Source organism: Dermacentor silvarum, chromosome 3, assembly GCF_013339745.2.
Source record: "Dermacentor silvarum isolate Dsil-2018 chromosome 3, BIME_Dsil_1.4, whole genome shotgun sequence".
Classification (NCBI taxonomy): domain Eukaryota; kingdom Metazoa; phylum Arthropoda; class Arachnida; order Ixodida; family Ixodidae; genus Dermacentor; species Dermacentor silvarum.
The window spans coordinates 88,804,839-88,817,846 of NC_051156.1; the positions used below are offsets into that span (position 1 = coordinate 88,804,839).

The window sequence follows — 13,008 nt, forward strand, 5'->3', positions numbered from 1 at the left end:
GTCGCCCCCAGTTACCTTGCTTGCTGAAAATTATTTTCGTTGCAAACAGTTCAGTTCAATGGCGCAATTGATCATGTTATACGGGGCATTTAATTAATGGAACAAACATAACATAGTATACCGTCCTGTAACGTGAACCGACATGCCAGGAAGTCATCTCTTTTTCAAGCATTCTATTTTCTGAAACCAAATTGTTGCTTAGCAACAAGTTGGCACCGTTGCCTCATACCGCTCGCGGCTTCAGGCCACTGAATGACATCCTCAATGGCAGCTGCTTGTGCAAGGCCTACGTCAATTATGGCATGCGCGCTTATCAGATAAAGTTGTTAACTGCCTCCCGGCTTACGCGCGAGTGTCACGAGACCCTTTTCGTCGGCTCTCCGTGGAAGAAGCGCCTGCTCGGCTGCAGCGTCTGACACAAAGGTACGCACCTGCTTAATCTACGCACCCTTTACTACTTGAGCGAGTCGTTGTAGCTAAAAGACACATTTCTTAGATATTTAGCCTTGCATGCTTTATAGGTGAATTGGCACTAAACAGGTTGGACACCGAAGAAATACGACATGTATGTACTTTACAAACGGTTCTTTATCCGAGCCGTCATATTTCGTAACACATCACTTAGCGAACACACGCGCCCGTGTTACGAAAACTCGACGAGAGAGTGGAAGCTCTCGTCAGGCATTTCTAGACCACCTAGACGTAGTATTACTTGCCCAAACATATATTCCCTCAGCTATGCCGCCGGTTCCGGGGGCCTACGCAAGGTATTAGAGAGCAAGGGCGCTTGAGAAGCTGTAGAACTGGCGGGAATCTTAAGACCACGCTTCGATCTCGGCGTCTAGCATGTGCTTCTCAAGGCCTCGATTGTGGAGTTATCCTGAACATACAAAAGTGAGTGTTCTTACAGGTGCTTGCTTTTTGTTGCTGTCACCCCAGCTATGTTGGGCACCCTTAACGTAATTATTCGAGTGAACAAAACACGACACTTGTATTGAACTTTATAACGTATACAGAATTGAAAAGCAGCAAGAAATATAATAAATACTACACGGGGAAAAAAGGTGTGTAAGAGGAAGCTATTCCATACCCCTTCTTACGAATCGATTTATTAGGATTAGGTTACCCAAATCATTGCTGCAACTCTGCCAGCCAACATTTGCCTTTGACAATGCCAAAGCCATTCGTTTATCGAAGGTCTCCCAGCAAACCGCGTGCCTTGAGCGAAGTACCATATCCGCCGAAAGGAACTTCTTTTTTGCGACTAATTGTAAAAAGCATGCATTTAGCGCGTTTCTCGCTTCAAAACATCTTCACTGGCATCCTATACCACTGGAATACCAACGGCGAACACTTCTTCTGCGGTGGCCACAAAGAGGTCAAGCATTTCTTAAGTTCAAGAAGGATGAGCGATGCGAGTTTCTTCTTGTGGGAGAACGGCCGGAATCACTTTCACGAAGTCACCCAACATGTCTTACTATGAAGTTGTGGCGTTCTCTATAAGACTGATTCATGCTGTTGGGAGCCCGCGAAGTGTGCTCTTTGAGGCATCTCACAAGAGAAGCGACCTATTTATGCAGCTAAGTCTGAATTTTTGTTTTGGATCGTAGGGTGACAATGAGTATGAATGTGGCACCACACCAACTCGAACGCCATTTTTGATCATCCTGGATATGTTAGAGATGTAGAGAGGTGGTTAACCAGGACCGGTCCGGTTTGCTACTCTGCAATGGGGGAAGGAGTTAAACGGGCTGAGAGGGAGACAAAAGGCGAGAGAAATAGCAACATTTGCATCCACAAAGACGCACATCGAGTCTAGTGGTTGCAGCGTCCGGGCGTCTTCGCCAACTGCAATAAACCACTAACTGTTTTCTGCGCCAGCGAAGCATGCGTCCATGGTCCAAGGATATTTGTTTCTGATAACGGTCTTGGTCTAGTTTGTTAGTGTTGTCTAGAGATTGCGACGCTGGGCGTCCTAACGGGAAGAATGGTGCAGGAGGTCCTCAGTAGTCTATTCGATTCCGCAAGAACCGCTCTAAGGCGTGTAACCCGTAATCATAATTAGGCGTTTGTAACTGTAACCCCGAACAAATCGAGGCACAACAATGTCGCATTGAATCGGCAGCCTTCGAGAATTCCAGAGAAGGGCGATATGCATCCATCGTCGTTCAAGACAAGGCAATCGAATGTTAACAATAGCTTGGTAAACGATTAGCTGGTCGGGATTATTCTGTATACCTCGGTTATAATATTTGCCACCCACGGGATGACCGGCACTTTACTGCAGCTCCAATAGCCTTGGCTGCCATAATGCCAGTTGCAAGCTAAAAAATATTTGTCTAACATGGCTCTCAGATAATATTGAATGAACGAGACAGTCATTGGAAAGGCCGCATGTTCTTGAGGGCCGAAACCTGTTTACCCGTCGTATGTGGACGTGATGAGTGCGTGACCGCGCACAGAACGGGTGCACTCGGACACTACGGTCTGTGCACTCCCAGACTTTTGGTAACAAACTGGAGAAAACACCACAGCTGGCATCGGCTTCGACTGCTGGGCCAAACCAAGGTGTTCTAACATTATCGTGTTCACCACCATCACAATATGTATATATGACGCTCTAAACAGGCTAGCAGGCACTCACGCTCAAAATACGACCGCAGTCTGTTTGTATGGTTGGGATGTAAAGTGGGCTTTATTGAACCGAACTTTAAAAATCTGTCCGTCTTTACAAATGGGCAAGAAATTTATATTGTAGCTGTTGTCTCAAATGTGGTGGACATTTGGCGATAGTAGCACGTGCATATCGAAATAGGAAACCGCCGACATAAGAGATGCAGAAGAGGTCAAGCACAATGCGCGATTAAGCTGTCTTACAAACTGCTCCTTTCTTTTTGCCTCGTAGAATTCTTTTTTAATAAATCACCTGTGACAGATATATAGCTTTGTTACGCCTTTACATGCATTCCTTGAAGAGGGAGATATTACCTTTATGAAAAATCGAAATGTCGAGGCACTTGTTGCACTTGTCAATAGAAGGCACGTGACATAGGTTCTGTCTTCTTTGATTAAGTCAAAGGTCAAACACCATTTCTTCATAAAGGTACTACAAAATGCATTACTGTTTCTGTTATGTCGATAAAAACGTTGTTCCAGCAGTTCGGGACTATCTGAAGTGCAACTGCAACGTATACTGTTTAGCTGATTTCTGAGACGCACGTGTCGTAAATGTTGCTATTCTAATGGTCTCTGCTAATGAGACCTGATTTAAGTTATGCTCTGTTTGTATTGTGGGATTGCAACATGTTCCACACGCAGAAAAAGTGCGAAGTGATCTAGTGAATCTTTTAAGTATGCTATCGGGGCATTGCGCAGTTTCGCACAAATAATGCCGCTCTCTTTAGCTAATCCGCCTGGAAAGGCCGAATCGCGCTATATGCTGCATGGGAATAAAAAGAAAATATCCGAACAAAAAGAATAAAAAATGATGTACACGTATTTGTTTGCACCTGTATTTACGACAATTACCATGTGTGGTTACCATTTAAAATAGGAAATACGCAAGGAGTATACTCTGCGTGCCGCTTAGGCTGCCACGCATGACGAACATTTTGGATATGTCTTCATAGGAGTGAACAATAACTGTAGCACTTGAAAAACCGAAGGTCGTAGCAACTCATGAGCTTCATATCAAATGAGCGCAGGAAACGCAAGAGATAAGTAAGAAAAAAAGGAGTGGGAAGGGGAGCGGGGTGCATGCATCTATGAAAAGAACACGCTTGTTGAGCAGATAGTAAGATAAAGTGGAAGATGATAAAGCAACGCGTGCTTACTTTTACTTTTTGCCTGAGATGACATTCATAGAATTATCGTTGCTACTGTGTTATCGGGATTGTGCAAGACGTGCTCGCTGTATCAGAACTTCTTGAAACGCTCAACCCATACGATAGCTAGAGAGGCCTGACTGAGCATACTGTACGAGCTATGCGAATCACGCAGTCAATTTACTAATCTACACTAGCTCCACCGACTGCTCCGGATTGCGTGATGACGAATTTGTAAATAGCAGACAGGCTTGAGAAGTGTGGGTGTCAACCGTGCTTGCCATTGCCACTATCACTGTTTGGCTGTGAAAACAGCTGGCGGTGTAGGCTCACGTGGTGACGATCATGTTTGTGAGATATTGCCCCAATGCAGCGCACGCAAATAGCGAAAATTTTCAACAAAAGCACCCATACCTATTTTCAAAGTGTACTCTGCTATCAGAGACGACATCACAGCTTAAAGGACTTTCATATTGCCTAGTTGAGATATATTTGAGAGGATTAAGAAGCGCAAAAGAAAATAAAGACAGAGATGGCATGTAAGCGCTTGTTCCAGGTCTACCGTTTTTTTTTTTTTCGTGCAGTGTATTTTTTGCACTCTTTCTTGATCTCAAGCTACATTACGCGTCTCGCCTACTTCGTCGTAGCTGCCTGCTGCTGCGCATAACTAACCAGAAGCATCGTGAACAACGCGCATATGCTAGCGAAAGGAACCCGCCTGCGGCAGCACAGGCGCGGTGGCATTGCGATGCTGAGCTCAAGGTCGCGGATTGGTCGAGGCCACCGCATTCCGGTAGGGGTGGAATGCGAAAACATTCGTGTACCGTGTTTCCGGTGTACGTTAAGGAACCCCAGCTGGTGAAAATTATTTCGGTGTTTCCCATATGACATTGCTCATACTCAGATTTCCAATTGCGCACGTATAAATGCAGAGTGTACTTACAATTTTGAACTCGCCCTGTACAAATTGTGTCGCAAAGTAGAACCAGTAAAATCGTTAGTGCCAGCTTTTCTGCAGGCCAGCGCCTTAGGCCGGACATAATTTGTCAGACGGTCATTATTAAGCTCATTCTCGCCCGTCATGCGCTTAGAGGAGCGTCGCTTGACGTAGGCAAGCGTGCGTCGTCGTCCTCGCGTGTAGCGCACGACGCAGGGGATAGTGCTGATAACAGCTGTCTACAAAACGATATTCATGCTTTAGGTTTATGAGGCCAGCGTGGCCTCTACACGCGTGAACAACAATGGCCGCTTACTGGCGGATTATGGTGCTCGACACTGCCAGTTTATATTGCCAGTTTACGCCGCTCGACCCACCTTCCGAGTCATTGCATACTCCACACTCGCTACATGTTAACACCTCATTTTGTTTGCGTTGAAGCTTACGTCTGAGGTGGTTGTATAATGTTACTGGTTGGCCAGAGCCGCCCGCCTTGGTTTTCCCTAGCTGCCACACGGGGCCAGCATGCAAGAAAGTTTGTCCTCCCGTAATTTTTTTTCACTGTAGAACGCTCCCTCGACGCGTTGCGGCGACCACCATAGAAAAAAAAATGTTACGCAGCATACAACGCATCTGTCGGACTCAATGTTATGCGGATATATGTAACATTAAACAATAATGGAAGCACTTCAGTTAAATGCTACGCGATGACACTCCCAATGCATGCAATATTAATTTTTACGAGTATTTGGGTGCAGTCACGACACTATTCCCGTTCATCTCCCATCATAGAAACGTTTTGATGCTTGCCTTCGAGGTAACTAGCACGTAACTGCTTGTGTTCTGGACCGCGATTTCGAGCATAGGAAATAAGGAACAATTCCATACGGACCTGTACAGTACCAAGAGCAGCCAAGCTACTTTCATTTGAAGTACATAGTGATGAACAGGATACAGAGGATCCTTCTATAACTAGCGATGAAGTTAGAAGTGCCTTGCAAGACATTACCCGTGGAAAAATGGCGGAAGAAGATGGAATAACAGTCGACTTAATAAAACACGGAGCAGATGTCATGCTTGAAAAGCTTGCGACCCTTCACACGCAATACCTCACGACTTCAAGTGAACCAAGGAACTGGTAGTATGCCAACACTATGCTAATCCATCAGGAGGGAGACGTTAGGGAATTTAAACATTATGAGACCATTAGCTTGCTTTTAGTATTGTATAAAATATTTACCAAGATAATTTCCAATAGAATCAGAGCAACACGACTTCAATAAACCAAGAGAATAGGCTGGTTCAGGAAGGGATATTCTACAATGGATCACATCCATGTCATCAATCTGGTAATAGAGTTAATCTTAGGAGTACAATATGTCCATCTATATGGCTTTCATAGACTATGAACAGACATTTGGTTCAGTAGATATACCAGCAGTCGCAGAGGCATTGCGTGAATATCATTACGTGAATATCTCAGGAAATATCTACAAACATTCCACAGCTACGTTGGTTCTCCACAAAAAAAGTAGAAAGATACCTATCAAGGGCTCAGGCAAGGAGACACAATATCACCAATGCTACTCACTGCATGCTTAGAAAAAGTAGTATTCAAGCTCTTAGACTGGGAAGGCTTAGGAGTAAGGATCAACGGCGAATATATATGCAACCTTCGGTTTGCAGATGACGTTGTCCTGTTAAGCAATGATTTGAACCAATTAGAACGAATGATTGAGGTCCTTGACCGAGAAAGTTTAAGAGTGGGGTTGAAGATTAATATGCAGAAAACAAAGAATGTTCAGTAGCCTGGCAAGGGAACAAGATTTATTGATTTCTACGTCAATTATTCAGAGCGGACCCCGATGATGACAAGAAAATCTACAGAAGAATAAAATTACGTTGGAATGCATACGGTAAGCATTGCCAAATCCTGACTGGGAGCTTACCGCTGTCGTGAAAAAGAAAAGTGTACAATCATTGCATTTTACTGGTATGGAGCAGAAGCTTGGAATTTAACAAAGAAGCTAGAGAATAAGGTAGGGACCGCACAAAGAACGATGGAATAAAAAATGTTAGGCCTAACGTTGAGACACAGGAAGAGAGCAGTGCGGATCAACGAACAAACTGGGATAACCGATATTCTAATGTACATTAGGAGAAAACAATGGAGCCGGGCAGGCCATGTAATGCGTAGGATGGATAACTGGTGCACCATTAGAGCTACAGAATGGGTACCAAGAGAAGGGAAGCGTAGTCGAAAACGGCAGAAAACTAGATGGGGTAATGAAGTTAGGAAATTTGCATGCGCAAGTTGAAATCAGCTAGTGCAGCCTGCCTGGCAGGACTCTTAAGGAGTCGATAACACCACCACGATATCTCGGGGGGAAAAGATTGACAGGTCCGGACTCATTCGTATGTAATGGTACAATACATCGAGAGCACTTCTTAATGTGAAAATTAAGATCAAGATTACAAAGCCATTAAATAAAGTAGGCTAGCTGACTATTTGTCCCCGCCCCGTTACAATGTAGATGCCAGTAAACATCATCATCATTATTATCATCATCATACACAGTCCTCGGGATCGAACCTCTTTTGAACTACACTAAGTACATCATTCGTCAACTACGTCATTGGTCAAGTCACCCACCTGACATTGGCATTGGCATGTCAGGTGGGCGATAACCCCACCGAGCAGGCTCACCCACCCCTAAGTAGGATGGGAAAGAACACTTCACTTTCGTAAGAGAAGTATGAGCGCCATTGACTATACTTGCTGCAGTGAATATATTTAGGCGCGTTTTGTTGTGTCATTGCGTAATTCCCGAGAGAACAGAGCCGGTCACTGGCACTACTGTAGAGAGATAGACAATGAAAAAAAGAAAACGCAGGGAGATCGACAGGAAAACATCCGCTTTCCTTGCCTGCATGGGGGAAAGAGGATTCAAAGCGATGGGAAGGGGTAAATACAGAAAGACAGACAGACAGACAAGAAACTTTATTTTGTCGTAAGGGACTACTTTGTCGTCGTCGCGGGCCGCACCTGCACCGGGAGCGGAAGACCGTGATCTTCAGCCCTTTCGCCGGCCCTTTGGACAGCCCGAAGGTGGACTTGAAGGTCGTCGCTCTCGACGGCTTCTTGCCAGTCTTCTTGCCTGTTCAAAGGCGAGTGGTGCAGTGCAGAACATTGCCACAGTATGTGGTTAAAGGTGGACCTTTCCTCGCCGCAGTCGGGTGCAGGGCGATCCACAGCCAGAGCGTAGTGGCTCAGCCTGGATTGAGACGGAAATGAGCCCGTCTGCAGCATTCTCAGCACAAAGGCCTGGGCTTTGCCGCGCTTCCAGTAAGGAGCCGGGAACTGCCTGCGTCCCAACTGACAGTGAGCCGTGATGTCGTGGAAAGTAAGGAGTGGGTCCGTGGTCTGGTTGATCCCCTGCGAAACCGGGCCCCTCAGACCGGCGTGGTCGACGAGACCTCGCGCCTGATCGTGGGACAGCTCATTGGGGTTGATCAAGCCGGGAGACACGTTCCGGCCCATGTGAGCCGGGAACCAAGTGATGACGTGACGGACCGTGCCTGGCTTGCGGGTCCTAAGCACCGCCGCAGCCTCGGCCGAGACCGAGCCGGCAGGAAAGGCCATCGCCGCCGACCTGGAGTCCGTGAAGATCTGGGTGCGCCCGGAATCGCGCAGAGCCAGCGCCACTGCGACTTGCTCTGCGACGGACGCAGTCGAGTGTTGGATGGATGCTGCATTCAGGATTTTACCTGGGGGTCAACCACCGTGGCCGCGTACGAGATTGATCTGGGATACTGCGCCGCGCCGACAAAGGACGCGAGCTCTGGGTTCTGCAGGGCAGTCCTGATGAGGGGTATATACGAGTAAGCAAAATGAAATTGGCTTGCAGAATTTCCTTGTAGTACAACTCACCTTTATAGTCTATGCATTTCCCAGGCCTATAGAGTGCTGGAAATCTACTGGCACGCTGGCTGCCTCTAGTTCATGCGTCTGTATTGGCCACTGTTATTGTAACTTTTATAACTCTGCCACTGGCGGCCTCTCCAGTGTCTCTAACACGGAACTGGGCAGCTGCCTCTCTTTACTGTAGTGTGGCAACACACACAAGGGAAAGTGCGAATGTTCTATAACAATCGCAAGTGCAACAGGTAGGGTTGTAGGTTAGTCATATTTTTAAATATTGTGTTTTTTAAATGCGACAACAAGGTATAGATGGTACAACGTTTTTTTACGCCTTGGTAGCCCAAGCCATACGTTGATCTTCAAGTCGTCAGCTAGTGTCGCAGCCTCTCTTAAGTTAGGAAAAGTTTCCAGACATAACACGAGTGTCACGACCCAGAGGTTCACAAGCGTTGGTCGCAGCGGCACACATGCAGCTGGCATTTGTAGTCAATCAGGATCGCCTAAGGAAGTAGTGTAGCAGAGTGGCTGCATTTACGTGCCATACAATACCTGGTTTACCCATTTCTCGGCTCTCAACTGCTGCCGCAGTAAGACTCTCAGACTTGTGGATACAAAAATAAACGCTGTCGAGTCACATAGAGTGAACTGCACAAGAGCCGGCGCTGTGATTGTTGCTTTTTTTGTTCTACGCGCATGATACGAAGCAGTTTTCTTGCCTTCATACTGGGAACGTCTCCAGCCGACATGCTCTTTCTAGGTGAATATACACTGCAACTGTTGCGCTGCTTTCAGCACAGACGACGCCGGCATGCATCACGTATTACTTCTAAATTGAAAAGCGGAGGCTGGAAGCCTGCGTGCATGCATAGATAGCGTGTGAATCTAAGGGCCTTCAAAAAATTAAATTATGGGGTTTTACGTGCCAAAACCACGATCTGATTATGAGGCACGCCGTAGTGGGGGACTCCGGAAATTTGGACCACCTGGGGTTCTTTAACATGCACCTAAATCTAAGTACACGGCTGTTTTCGCATTTCGCCCCCATCGAAATGCGGCCGCCGTGCTAACGGCCTTCAGTACATTTCATATTGCCGTGTGGTTTCATCTGCTTTGGCCGGGCTGCCTTGTTATCATATTTGCATTGTCACGTGAAAACGAGCTCGAGATACGTGATGGTGCATGATTATTCGAATATAACAGGATTATAACAGCGATTATAACAGGAAGGACAAGTAGAATGGTAGGGGTTGCAAACACCAAACGACGCTTCATACGTGACTTCGCTACCATCGCGGCTCCGCTTCACCGACTCCTTCCTTGAGGAACTCCGTACGTGTGATCAGACGAGTGCCAAGCGGCTTTTGACACTTTAAAGCGGGCCCTCACGTCTGAGCCAGTGCTTTGTCATTTCGATGAGTCCGCACCCACTCTACTCCATACTGATGCCAGCGGCCATGGAATCGGCGCTGTTCTTTTGGAACGACAACGTTTTGAGGAACGCGTGGTCGCATACGCAAGTCGGACGCTAACATCGGCCGAGAAAAATTATACAATCACTGAGCAGGAGTGCCTGGCCGTTGTTTGGGCCATCCAAAAATTCCGACCGTATTTACACGGCCGCCACTTTACGGTCGTGACCGACCACCACGCCTTATGTTGGTTGTCGACGTTAAAGAATTTATCTGGCCGTTTAGGTCGCTGGATACTTCGTCTGCAAGAATATGACTTCGATGTAACGTACAAATCCGGCAAGAAACACAACGATGCAGATGCTCTCAGCCGCTGTCCGTTACCACCGCCGTCCAACGTTCCCGGCATGCCTCCATCCGTCACCGAGCCTGTAAACGCGTCCTCTGCAGTTCTTTCACTCGCCGCTCTCAATGGTCTTCCTTCTTTCCACCCTGAGACGTTCGCGTCCCACCAACGCGACGACGCTTACTGCCACTCAATTATGGAACGCCTTCACGGCTCATCTCATCCTCCTAACGCGCGAGCCCGTCGCCAGTTACAGAACTTCAAGTGTGAAAACTCAATCCTCTACCGGTATGTCTTCCACCCCGAAGGACAGCGTTGGGTTCCTGTCGCTCCTAGATCACTCAGGGAGCAGATATTGAAGACATTTCACGATGATCCCACAGCTGGACATCTCGGCTTTCACAAGACCTATGAGCGCATCCGCAGTCGTTTTTCCTGGCCTGGACTTGCCACCTGCGTAGCGAAATACGTCGCTTCTTGCTCGCTCTGCCAGCACCACAAACGGCCCACGTCACCTCCGGCTGGACTGCTGCAACCTCTTCCCTGTCCTGACGCTCTAGTCGCAGTCATCGGGATTGACCTCTACGGACCGCTGCCATTATCAGCTAGCGGCAAGAGATGGGTCGTCACTGCAGTTGACCACTTGACCAGGTACGCCGAAACAGCTGCGCTACCTTCAGGATCCGCGGAGGAGATTGCGACTTTCTTCCTCGAAGCCATCTTTCTACGACATGGAGCGCCACGCGTCCTTTTGAGTGACCGTGGCAAGGCGTTTCTGTCGAAGCTACTGGAGGACGTCCTCCGCACATGCAACACCATCCATAAGACGACTACCAGCTACCATCCTCAGAGTAATGGCCTCACGGAGCGCTTCCATCGAACTCTCTCTGACATGATCTCCATGTACATCAACGCTGACCACACCAACTGGGATACCATCCTGCCATTCGTGACTTTTGCCTACAACACCGCTGCACAGCGCACTACTGGCTACTCACCATTCTTTCTAGTTTACGGGCGTCAACCGACCTCTCTCCTCGACGTCTCTTTTTTTGATGCCCCCGTGAAATCGTCGGCGTCAATGAGTGAGCAGTTAATATCTCGCCTTGCCGCGTGTCGCCATCGCGCCCGCCTCAACACCGAGGCAAGTCAACAGGATCGGAAGACTCGCTACGATGCATTTCACCGCGTCGTTCAGTTCAGTCCCGGCGATGAAGTGTTATTGTGGACACCCACTCGAGTTCCTGGCCTGTGCGAAAAGTTTCAGTCGCGTTTTATAGGGCCCTACACTGTTGTAGAGCAAACTTCGCCAGTGAACTACCGCGTCACTCCCGCTGTCACGCCTTCCGATGGCCGCTACCGTGGCACAGAAATTGTCCACGTTTCGCGCCTAAAGCCATTCCAACGACGTACCGCACCGCTATAACCAGCGGCCAGGTTGGCCGCTTCCGCGCGAGGGGGTAATTAGTGTGAGTAAAATATTAATCCTTCATCTTCTTCACCTGTACATAATCATCATCACTGGGTGCGTCGTCTTCGTTCAGCGCGTGGCTCAGCCAAATAAAGGCGACTAGACAACAGCTGTGCTGCTGCCTTACAATACATACAGCATATCATTGCAATAGTGTTGAGGCGAAAGGCATTTTTCCTAGGCGAGAACGATGGAATTAAACACACCATTACCGATTCAAGATATGCTTACAATATACAGCGAGCTAGTTAGAACCTGATGTTGAACTGTAAAAGAAACTAAGTGAACATAAACATATTAAACTATGTGCGGAACAAAATATCTCTACAACATGATAAACAGCATGTACAATTGCACATGGCGCATTACGCAAAATCTCAGTGTAACATATTGCTACGAGAGAGACATTCAACCTGAGGCGGACGACGAAGAAGACGGCTCTCTCTAGTGCTGGTGGCTGTCCACCATCTTGCCTACTGTGTGTCTCACATACTGTAAATACAGTGTAAATACTCCCGCCTTGTGTTGTTTTACGTAACATCTTAGTGTTGGAGGTGCTGGGTAGTTCCCTGTTTCGATCACGGAGCTCCGCAACTGCCGCCTCATCACGCTTGCGACCATGTCAGTCGGTGCAGACACATTGTCTTCATCCCCTGCCCCTCCCGTGGCTCCCACCTACATCGTTCTGCCTCCTGCTCGTGATCCTGGCGTGTTTTCCGGCCAGGGTGGGGTTGACTTCGACAAATGGCTCAACCTGTACGAACGGATCAGCGCCGGCTACAGGTGGGACCCGACCCTTATGCTCGCCAACGTGTTTTTTTACCTCGATGACCCACCGCGGGTGTGGTTCGAGACGCACGAGGCGGACATTACCAGCTGCGACTTTTTCAAAGAGAAGATCCACGACCTTTTCGGCGACAGCACTGGTCGGCAGCTTGCTGCGCGGAATGAACTTGCGACTCATGCACAGACATCCTCCGAGTCATACGTCCCTTACATTCAGGACGTTGTCGCTCGTTGCCGCCAGGTTGACGAGCACATGCCTGAGTCCGAGAGGGTTTCTGATGTGCTCAAAGGTATCGCCAATGATGCTCTTAAC

The 13,008-nt window shown here is 47.8% G+C and overlaps 1 protein-coding gene across 1 annotated transcript in view; it reads left to right on the forward strand.

The window, feature by feature from the left end:
• Positions 1 to 360: 360 nt before the first annotated feature.
• Positions 361 to 13,008, forward strand: part of LOC119445568 (monocarboxylate transporter 9) — a 117,230-nt gene continuing 104,582 nt past the window's right edge. The window contains exon 1 of the mRNA XM_037709836.2: positions 361 to 423. The gene's annotated coding sequence lies outside the window, so the exon portion shown is untranslated. The remainder of the gene's footprint in view (positions 424 to 13,008) is intronic.